Source organism: Pteropus alecto, unplaced genomic scaffold, assembly GCF_000325575.1.
Source record: "Pteropus alecto unplaced genomic scaffold, ASM32557v1 scaffold7, whole genome shotgun sequence".
In the NCBI taxonomy this organism is placed as follows: Eukaryota; Metazoa; Chordata; class Mammalia; order Chiroptera; family Pteropodidae; genus Pteropus; species Pteropus alecto.
The window spans coordinates 18326024-18338080 of record NW_006494614.1 but is presented as its reverse complement, the minus strand read 5'-3'; the positions used below and the strand labels follow the sequence as shown (position 1 = coordinate 18338080).

The following is a 12057-nucleotide window of genomic DNA, read 5'->3' as shown; positions in this document are numbered from 1 at the left end:
TATATATATATTTGCCTTACTGTTAAAATGTACAGCTGAAACATTAGATTTTGTTAACCAATGTCACCATAAAAAAATTTTATTAAAAAATATATTCAACAAGCCTACCATCTAACTATGATATATGATCAAATTCACAGACATATACAAAGGCACACATGACACCATTTTTTAAATTTATTTGTTTACATAATAATGAGTTATTTTGGTTATTCTGTTGAAAAGGATACTTCTGGCTTCTCCTTTTCCTGCTGCCTTTCATGATTTTTGCTCCTCAAGGACCAGTGATCAGTCCTTTCGCAGACTTCTCTGTGCACTTTATTTCTTAGTGTCTTTGAGCCTCATAGACATCATTTCATGGATATCTCATTGCTTCCCAATACCAGTTTATTCTAAATGACTTTGACTCTGCCTTACCAAATAATTAATTATTTATTTTTTAGGTGAGGCAACTGCTGGTTGACCTCACAGATTGCAAGGACCTTGTCAGCTTACAATTCCTTATTTTTCATTTTTTATTTTTTATACCTACAGCACCTAGTATTCCTAGGTGGTCTCCTATCCAAGTACAAACCAGGCCCCACCCTGCTTAGCTTCCGAGATCAGACTGGCTTGGGCTCGTTCAGGGTAGCATGACGGTAGATTGCCTTACCAAATAAGATGTCTGTCAATATTCTCATTTCTAAGAACGTTTTTAACCTCCTCTTACCCTCCTTAGCTTCATTCTTTATTTTGCCTTTGATTCCTCCCTTGGGTGCTTCCTCAGATAAAATCTGGAATATACTTTATACCTGCTTTCTTTTCTACCTTCTACCATACCACTCTAAGACAATCACATTATCTTTCGTGCAAAGTATCATTCTTGTCTCCCATCTGGTCCCTCTGTCGGTCCTTCACGAAGATTTTAATAGCTCCCTATTGCATATGTTAGGAATTGAATTTAATTGCTAGTACTACAACCTGAAGAACAGCATCTTAAACAAGATAGGAAGGTACTTCCCTTTCACTTAAGACTAGAGGCAGGCAGTCCGTGAGGAATGCAGTGGCTCCGCAACGTTAACAATGCCTCTGCCTCACTTAGTCTTCCTTCTTCACACTCCCCTCGCCAACCTTAGAGCTTGGCTTCCATCCTTGTGGAAGTCATCTTCTTTGGTTCCTGGGCAGCCAGGCAGACAGGAGAAAGGGAAAGGGAAATGGTAATGTGGATTGGCATAGTCAACTCCCCACTGAAAAGCTTTCCTGAAGACCTCATTCAACATTTTTTTTTTTTACATAATAAAATTGTTACCCTAGTCTTAAAGGGAAATAATAAAGTACATTTATGTGGGTAATTTGCCACTCTCAAAACATAGGTTTCTCTCAGGAGAAAAGGGGAGTAGATATTGAGTAGATGATTGATTGATCTTATTAAATTTATTTTAGCAAAGATAACTGAAGATGTTTCCAGCGAAATATAAGTTCCACAAATATGGAAACTTTCCTGTTTTACTCTCTTTTATACACTCATTCATTAATAAATGGCATGTAGTCGTAGCTCATAAATAATCATTGAATAAATGATTAAAAATCGTGTGTTCATTTACTTCAAAAACTTTTATTTGTTCGAGATACTTGAAAAAGAGATTAAAAAGTACAGAATCTTAAAGAGTATTATTATCAATTCTTAGAGTGTATTTTTACCAATAAATTTGGTATTCATGAGGGAAAAAAGACACAGTCTTTGTCCTCAAGGATATCACAGAGTACTATCCGTAATAAACAGTAGATAGTAGATAATTATAATGAAGCTTATATAAAGCAGAAACCAGGAGCATATTTTTAAACATGACATACTACTGGTGGATCAAAGGAGAGTTTGTTAATCTCCAGCTGGGAGGACAAAAGCATATCATATTTGTGAAGGACAATGTACCCAAGTGCTATGAGGAGAAATACTGCAGATATCTTCTTTGCAGTTGTACCTCTATATCTAGTGCTCCATTAGACACATAGTATTCAGTAAATATTTGTTTTAAAAAAAGAATGAGTTAGGAAGGCAAGGAAAGGGAGAGGGAATGCAGAGCACGCCAGTCTTTGGGAACAATATGTGCTAAGAGATCAAAGGGTAAGTTTAGGAAGTTCAGGTAAATTTAAGAGCTCAGTATGGTTGACATACAGGGTTTAAGTTGGAAATATGTAGGAGTTGAGGCGAGGCAGCAGGCAGTGGGGGCATCATGAGGAATTTTCTGTAATCGGAGGTGTGCAACTTTTACCTGAAGGAAAAATTCACTCTTTTAAGGATCCTAAGAAAAATGTTAATAAGGTTATTGTATCTGAAAGATAATTCCTGTGGTAGAGTTGAAAAGAATTAAAGGGTATCAGAGGTGAGGAATGGAGACAATATGGAGGAATGGCAACCAGTAAACCAGACAAGACATAAGATCCTAATCTAAGGCAATGATGGCTGTGAGAATGAAGGAGAAGTGAAAAAATTAGAGATATTCACTCCACCCTCTTCACTTACCTTATGCCATGCTTTGTCTTGCCTCTGTGGTATTTTCACTATTCCTTCTTCCCTTCTGTTTTCTCCCCATCTGTCTAAATTCCATGGATCTTTCAAGATTTATGCAAACATTTTCTCTCAGACTAAAATTAAGCTAACTTCTTTTCTAAACTTCTCAAATATTTTCTTTTTCTTCCTTGAAGATATTACCTTGAAGATATAACAATGTTGTAAATATGTGATATGTTTTGTTGATTCCAGTAGATTTTAAGACATTTGAGCATAGTAATTGTCTCTTTCTCATCTCTTATTATCCCAGATCTCTGAACAATTTCAAGAACGTCGTGGGCAGTGGATAAGTGTTTGCAAATGAATGAAGGCAGCATGATTACATAATCTCAGTATTGGAAAGCTCTGTTCTAGGATTTAGCTAGTGCTGTCTCACTTGTTAGCTTGGTGACTTTGCCACACAATTCACTTTTCTGGTCAACAGCCTGACAGTGTAAGACCATGGTGTCTTTCTTTCTTTGACTCATTTATTTAACAAATATTTATTGAACATCCATCTCCCAGTCATATATATTCAGTTTTAGGCAAACAGTCATGAATAAAATATGGCCTCTACCTTAAGAAAATTGCAATCTAGAATGGGGTGAAAGACATACAAACTCATCAGTGCAATAAAAAGTCATAAAGTCTAGGATGGAGTTGTAGAGATTCTATGGAGTCTAAAGGGGAGAGGTGTGTGTGTGTGTGTGTGTGTGTGTGTGTGTGTGTAGGTTTGAGTTTAAGGAAATGATAGAAGTGGAGGGTAGGAAAGTTTCAATAAGTCCTTGAATCTGGAAAAGTGGGTGGGATTATGGTATATAACAAAAGGAGGATCTTTTTGCCAGAGAAAGCATGAACAAAGCATCAGAAACATGAGTGATCATAACAGCCTGCAAGAATCACTGTACTTTGGCCTGGCTCCCCATGTGGGATAGAAAGGTGGGAGAGATTTGGGAGGAGCAGTAGACAGATGTTGAATTTTGAAAGATTCATGGACAATGCTAAGGGACTTGGATTCCATGCTGAAGGCCCCATGAGGTTTTGGTTATTTATTTGTATGTTTTCCAGCTGAATATGAGGTGCAAAATGTTGGAATAATTATGCTTGTCAGTTCAAGGGGTCTTTCTCTTTTATTTTTCCCCTTCATCCTTTGGTGCCAATTCTAACTCCCTCCTATGGCATTATCTCACCTGAAGATATGAGTGCTAATGCAGAATTATTAACTAGTATGTAAACACATTTTAACTTCCCCAGTTATACCTTAATGATTTTTATTGCTGTGTGGATGTGTGTTTGTGTGTGGGTGTGCACACGCGAGTGTGTGTTTTCTGATGCAGAATCTCTTCAAAGCTCATCCACTGCAGTTGAAAGCTTACACCCTTTTCTCTAGTTGCCTATAATTTAGAACTATCCCCAGCCTTTGCGTTTGTTTTGTTTTTCATAATATTGAATCTTAGAAGAGAATATATCAGCTGTATTTTAGAAAGTCCACATACTTAATTTTTCTTCATGGTTGGATTAAGGTTAAACATTTTTCAAGAATGCTGCATAGATAATAACACTGGGCATGTGCTTTAAATATGCATATATGGCATTTTTCTGTTAGAATCATTCTGTTTCTTACTCTTTTTCTTCAACATAGCTTTTAAAATCTACCATTGGCTTCTTTATACATGAGATAAAGAACTAATTGTCTGGACTTTTCAAAATGAATCAAACTATGCACTGCACCCAAGACTCAAGCTTGGTACTACGTATACCTCAGTTTCTCTGCCTCTAACTGCAGGAAAGTGCTCATCTGTGGACTGTATCTCTCAGTATATTGCCTGTCCGTGTCTCTAGTGATGGAGAGTCAGGCTTTACCCAATTCTTGGTGATCAAAGGCAGCACCAGGTAAATATCTGTGTCCATATCCCAAGAACGAAGTTCTTAAGTAGAGTAGTCACATGATCAAATATTTGATTTTTGAAAGATTACATTTGTGCCATTATTACACATCAATTAGAAGGGGAGGGACTAGAGACAGGAAAGCAGTTAGGAGACAAATAACACAAGGAGAGAGATGAGAAAGGGCTGATTTAGGATCGTACTAGTAGTTGTTATGATGAGAAAGGGGACAGAGCAATATTAAGGAGCCAGAGTCAACAGGACTATACTGAAAAGTTCTCTGCATTTAGGACAGACATTCCCTTTTCCTTTTCTCCCAGACCCTTTTGTGATGTTGAAAGGAAATGAGTATCACGAATGAGATTTTTAGGAAAATTAAGAAATAAAGTAAACTTTCTCAGACATTTACTTCATGAGACCTATTTTAACTCCAGAGGGAAGGAATGACTACAGTAAGGCACTATGAAGCCTGAGCAGGGGCTGAGAAGTCACATTGCTTCCCCGACTAACAGAGAAGCTTGAGTCTTGGGTGTAGTTCATAGTTCGATTCATTTTGAAGTCTAGACAATTAGTTCTTTATCTCATGTATCCCATGAATAAAGGAGCCAATTAGCAAATTTTGCCCAGAAGAGAAAAAAATAAAACTACAGGAGTATAATAGTTAAGAGCATATTCTCTAGAGTTAAAACAGCAGAGTAGGAAGCACCAGGAATCTGATTCTCTACGGAGACAATTACAATGGCAGCATCTGTCTGATATAACTACTTTGGAACTCTGGAGCCTATTGAAAGTTGCAACATTGGAATACATTTTGAATGGTAAATTGCATTTACTTTTGGTCAATTTTAGCTCCTAGGGCAGTGGTAGCTACCTATCCCCCATACCACAGCCACATGGCAGGCAGCCATGCATGTGTATCTGGATCAGTTTGCATGTACCCTCTGGATGTCAGGGTAGGCAATAAGGGTCCTGTCTTCCAAATATTGAGATCTATTTTCTGATTGCTAATTGCTGCTTCTAATTGTGGAGATGCAGACACAGAAATGAGACGATATCATTGCAATCCCCCACTACCACCACTTTTGCAAAACCCTCCGCTTCCTGTTAAAATGGCTTCCAGGGGATTTAAAGATCAGGTGCCGGGGTTTTTCTCCCTTCATTTTTTCCTTTTTTCTCTGGAAGGCAGACAATTAAGGACTGGGACATTCAAAAGCAACCATACGTAAAGGAGAGTTTAGAAAGTCATTGCACATGTTCAGGAAAAGTACAGGCTCTTGTGTATTAAATATCTGCCCTGAATCCAGGTTTAGTCATTTAGTTCTAAAGTCTATGAGCCTCATTTTTGTCATCATTTAAATAAGGTGAATAATATACAATAATATAAACATGGCTTTAAGATTTATGAGAAACTATGTATGTATGTAATGCTCAAAGGTAAGCTACATTATTTTTACAAACATCTGCTAATTATCTCTAAAGGAGGATTATCTCCCCAACCTGAGAGCATCAGACTTAGCCATGCTTTTGCCAATGTATGTGAGTGAAATGTGTTTTATTTCTGGGCAGAAACCAGCATATGGTTTCTCCATGTGCCACAAGAAAAGACACCATCCTAGGTAGAAACTTCTCCATAAGCTTAGCTCCTGGGTGGAAACAATGTGTAGCAGAGCCACAGCTAGCTTAGAATGCATAATTGGTGTGAGCAAAAATTAAAGCTTTCACAATTTCGTAAAACAAATGAAATGGAATAGAGAAGTAAATAATAGAAAACATCAAGTTGCATTAATACAAAGGGAAAAAATGTTGTTCTGTGAAACTTTTGTTTTAATTTCAGTTGTATGTGTTTGTACCAAGATGTGCTGGAAAATGTATTTCTTACTGTGTATCAATTAAAAAAATTTGGAAAAACAAGGTGAAGTTTTAGATGTCAGGAGGAATTGTTTCTATTTATAATGCTGCTTTAGAAAGCAAACAAAGTGTGATTCATTTACATAATACAAGGTACAAAATAGTCTGTTTATTTCAGGCAAATCTGTATTTTTTAATTCAACTGGTTAGGTAATTGCCTCAAAAATTAAATTTTACTTTTGTAGATTACAAATAAATTTTCCTACCCCTCAAAATGTAACATATAAGTATGCATTTGGTCTCTTGGTCTCAATTAGCACATGTTCTGGGGAGTCACATTCTACAGAGCAGAGTCACTATACCTACATTTACCTACTTCAGTGAAAATATTCCAGAATGGCTCAAGTGAAGGGGTTAGTCTGTATAAGAACTAGAGGGTTCTAGTTGTCGTGAAGTCCTTTCTATCTCTTTGGTCCTAGGATTCTGTAGGTTTGTAGATATTGGCCTTCAGCAGCAAGTGAGCAAGAGTTCATTCTCTCATTGACCTCCTGCTCACTGCTAAATCACATTATTGATGCTCTCAGTTTCGTTTCACATCTTGATGGCACACTATTTGCAGCTGCCTGGCAGAAAATGCCAATCCCTGTGCATCCATTTTCCACTTCTTAGTTATTTAGGACATCACTAAATTGTATGAAGCTCAGGGGAGAGAATTTAAGGAAAGCATTCTGTATGAGGCTGACACCACAGAAAAACTAGGGGAATGAAAATCAGGAGAGAGTGGCAACTGATCTGGACCAAACAACCATTAAACCCACTCCCTGTGCACAACATGCTGTGCAGGGCACTGGAGGACATCTCACCAATGGACAACATTTCACGGAGCTGCGATACAGATCCATGTATACAACCTAAGACATCTCTGTGACCTAGTTTCTTCTCCACCATGAAGGTCTGGCTACCTGCATCTAGAAATATAAGCAAAGCACTCTGCTTTGCTGGAGGAAAACAAGAGTCAGACCCAGGTGAGAAGTATTCTTTTACTTATATAAGTATAAGTAAATGGCAAATCTAGTATCATTGCAGCTGCTATCATGCAGATAAAGGCGTAGTTCAAGGAAGCAAAAATGTAGTGAAGGACCTATTATGTGCCAGACCCTGTATGAACAGAGCAGATACAAAGATGAAGGGACATTGCATCTGCCTTCATGGATGAGCTTATATTTCAGTTGGGGAATTGGGCCCAGAAATAGATAATTTCAGTCTCAAATGGCAAGAACTAAGATACTAGTGTACATAAAGTGCTATTAAGGAGTATAAAAGTAGAATTTGAACATTCTCCAGTAAAGTGGGGTTCGCCATTCTCCAATTCTATTTAAATCAATATTCCTTTTCCTCTTTTCTTTTCAGATACTAAATAAAATACCTAAGAAATATAAATAATTAGAGTTATTTAAATACTTGGCTAATTTAGGTAAGCTATCATCAACATACAGGGTTCTAGTAGATCTTATTCATTGTCAAATAGAATGGTTTATTATTGATTGATATATTTTATTAAATACACACCTGAGATTATCCTTCTTCCCAAATACAGCACTTAAGAGGAAAAACAAATGACTTCTGTATAGTTCTCTACAACTAAAAGCTCTTTCATAAATAAAAGCAAATTTTAAAATTCTGTGCCTGTTTAGACTCAGAAAAACTGACTTTCCAAAGATTATGTGAAGAAAGGCTCCAAAGCACAAATACTTCTAACTAATGAAAATGTAAAACTCTAAGAGGGCAAGGATTGTTGTCCGTCTTGTTCCCTGTTGAACTTTAGCACATAGAACTGTGCTAGGCATATGTTGCTGTACAGTAAATACCTGAATGAAAGGGAACCTGTAATTGCAAGTCATATATTAGCATCATTTAAAATAAATTAATACACACAGTTTTACTTCATCCCTGGACACTTAAAAATTTATTGCCTAGAATTTTGATATTGAGTGGTATAAATTTCAGGTCTCAAATTTAGATATTCACCAGGTGTAACATTTAACATTGTTTTAATATGACATTGTTAATGTCATATTAATATTGTTTTAATATGACATTGTTAATGTCATATTATGTCATATTAACATTGTTTTAATATGACATTGTTAATGCCATATTAACATAGGTGCCCTTATTCACATTCTTATTCTCATTACTTTCTTCTCTCTTGCCCCACTGAGACTATCTACAGTGTATCATATTTAATGTCCCACAAGTAAAAAAGCAAAATAGGAGTGAAGAGGAAGAACTAAAGAAATATTGTTTACATAGTCCTTTCTGGGGGAAGTTGAGAATGGCATTTAGCCAAATAGATATTTTCAGGAAACTATAGTAAAAAGACAGCTACAGAGCCATGAATTTAAGCTGAAATCTAAGGAAAAGTAAAGGTGGCATCAGTGACATAATGAAATAGACATACCACCTGTTCTGACAAAGAGGAAATGATACCACTAACAAGAAAAGGGAAACAAAGGGAGAGATGTTAAGTCCCATGATATAGTTAATTCCAAATATTTAATAATTGAGAATCAACAACATCAATTAAAGTCGATAAATACAGCAACATTGTTTAAGAATACAAAGGTAAAGAATGATAACAGTATTGAATAAAATTAGGCAATGAAAGGAAGGAGATAAAAGTTAATTTTACTTACATTTTCCATATAGAATAAACAAAGATTATTTAATTGAAAGGGTACTAAAGGAATTCTATAAAGATATAATGGCCACCATTAAAAAAAGTTATATGTACACTCACATGCACAAAACAATGTAAACAGATAACACATTGAAAGTCTTAAAATCGCAAAAAAATTGAAAATTACATAATATGACATGGATCGTGTCAAAGAAATGTGGTTTTGATAAATGTAATTAGGCTCAATTCACCTATTAAAAGAAAAAGTTTTATATTTTATCACAAAGCTAAAAATAACTTTGTTGTATACAAGTGTCACATTAAACAAAGATATTTTAAAACATTAAAATAAAGGTTTGGACAATTGAATACCAGGCAAATGAAATAAAATAAAGCAGAGGCTTTTTTCTTTTACCAGATACAAAGTCCATAAAGCAAACTGTGATAAACAACAAATAAATAAACATAAATAATAAATATAATACTCTTGGATCACAATTCAATAAAAATAGAAATTACAATTTTAAAAGTCAGAGGGAAAAACTCCTCCTGGCTAGAGATCTTAAAAATTTATTTTAAGAAACTGTTGATGCAGTGGTAGTTTAAATAAGTATTATAATATTTGTATAAAAGAATGACAATGAAAATAGTATATTAGAATCTCTGGGATAAACATAAAACAGTACATATGGGAGCATTCATAATATTAAATTGCACTATTATTATATATTAAATGTATTTATACATACATAAATTAAATATGTAGTATTAAAAACAACACAATAAACTGCAGGAATAAATTAATAAAAACCCTAAAATTAATAAATTACAATTGGAAAAACATTAAAACAATTTTAAAAATCTGATTCTTTGAAAGTCAGTAAGATAGTTGAACCCTAAGGTACCAGGTAACCTGCTCAAGGAAAATAATAACAGAAATCGCAGAAACACAATGTAAGAAGTGGAAAATGAGAAAAGATAACAAAAACTGAGAAAAATTTAAAACTCATAAAAGACTACTTTGCACAATTCTGTGAAAAATATCTTGAATGAAATAATTTTCGAGAAAATATTTATTTATTAAAGCAGTCTACAATTTATGAAAACAGATTAAAAGGTATAATTTCCGTAAGAGGACAGAGAATACTGCAAATGAACTAAATCCCTCCCTTCCAATGTCCTGGCTTCTGATGCTTTCATAGGTCACTTGTACCAGATAATTATAGACCAGATTCCAATGTTATTTAAGCTCTCCCTGAGCCTAAAAAAGTCTTTCGTTAATTTTAATAAGGTGATACCACCTTGATACCAAAATCTCTAAAATAAACTATAGACCAATCGATAAAAAATTAGAAATAAATGTAAACAAATAGAATTTAACATTATATCAAATAATTATACAACTTGGTAATGTGACTTATTGAGAATAAAAGCACACTTCACTATTGGAATATTTATTAGTATAACCTTTATCATATTTAGTATGGCAAAATAGAAATTTTCTGTAATTTGTTCCATGGTGTCTAAAAATGCATTTGACAAGCCTTCAATATCCATCTAAAGAAAAAAAAACCTAAAAAGTAACGAAATTAAAAAAAAATAATATGTAAATGTATATGCATATGTTAGCATAATTTTATATAGATATGTGAATATATATAGTATTGTATATATTGTATTATATAGGTATACATACTTAATGTATTGATATTACATTTTATAAACTTATAAATGTCTATATAAAATTATTGATATTACATGCAAATAGTAATAGTAATAGTTTTACTTCATCTTTCAAATTTTTAGAACTTTATTTTTTTCTCCAATGCACTGGCTAATGCCAAAAGTATAGTTTCCAACTACTGGCAAATTTCCTGTGTTTTCTTATTTGCTATATGAGTAGAAAAAGACAGTGTGATATATATATGCAGTGTAAATTATTTAGTCTTAAGGAAATTCTGATACCTGCTAAAGCATGGATAAACCTTAAAGACATTATTCTAAAGGAAATAAGCCAGTTGCAAAAGGACAAATACTATATGATTCCACTTACATGAGGTATCTAGAGCAGTCAAATTCATAGAGTCAGAAAGCAGAATGGTGGTTACCGGAGCTTGAGGGAGGGAGAAAGGGAGAGTTATTGTTTAATGGGTATAGAGTTTCCATTTTGCAAGATGGAAGGAGTTCTGGACATTGATGGTGGTGATGATTGCACAACAATCTAAATGTACTTAATGCCACTGAGCTGTACACTTCAATAGAGTTAAGAAGCCAAATTTTATATTATGTATATTTTAACATAGTTAAATATAATACCTTGAAAAAAGTAGTACTGTTCTCTTCCTTGGCACTGCCTACAGAGGTGGCAGGCATCTCCTACTCGGCATCGTGATTGCCTTCGGGCCTCTCGTGAAGCCCAAGATCATCAAAAAGAGGACCAAGAAGTTCATCCAGCACCAGTAAGACCTATATGTCAGGATTAAGTGTAACTGGTAGAAACCCAGAAGCATTGACAATAGGGTATTCAGAAGATTCAAGGGCATGATGCCCAACATTGGTTATGGGAGCAAGAAGAAAACAAAACATGTGCTCCTCGGTGGCTTTTGGAAGTTTCTGGTGCACACTGTCAAGGAGCTTGAAATGATGCTGATGTACAACAAATCTTACTGTGCTAAGATTGCTCACAACAAAACCATTGTGGAAAGAGCAGCCCAGCTGGCCATCAGAGTCACCAATCTCAATGCCAGGCTGTGCAGCGAAGAAAGTGAACAGACAGCTTGTGTGCACATTGTATTTGTGTTAATAAAACCATAAAATTCTTAAAATTTTTTTTTCAAAGTAGTACTGGGACAACTAGATAACTATCTGGAAAAAGGTAAATTTGGATCCATACTTTTTTATCATGCACCTAAATAAAATTCAAGTGGATCAAAATTTAAATGTAAAAAGCAATTCTATAAGAGTATAGAATTAAACATGGGGAAATTCTTTATTATTTTGCCATGAAGAAAGTCTTTCTAGATAAGACCAAAATGAAGATGGCATAAACAAAAAGATAGAGAGCTTTAAACACACACACACACACACACACACACACACACACACACACACA

At 34.8% G+C, this 12057-nt stretch overlaps 2 pseudogenes; one reads left to right on the top strand and one right to left on the bottom strand.

The window, feature by feature from the left end:
- LOC102884389 overlaps positions 1-11759 on the top strand; it is a 28009-nt pseudogene extending 16250 nt beyond the window's left edge.
- On the bottom strand, positions 526-644 carry LOC112475057 (annotated as a pseudogene).
- Positions 11760-12057: the final 298 nt, after the last annotated feature.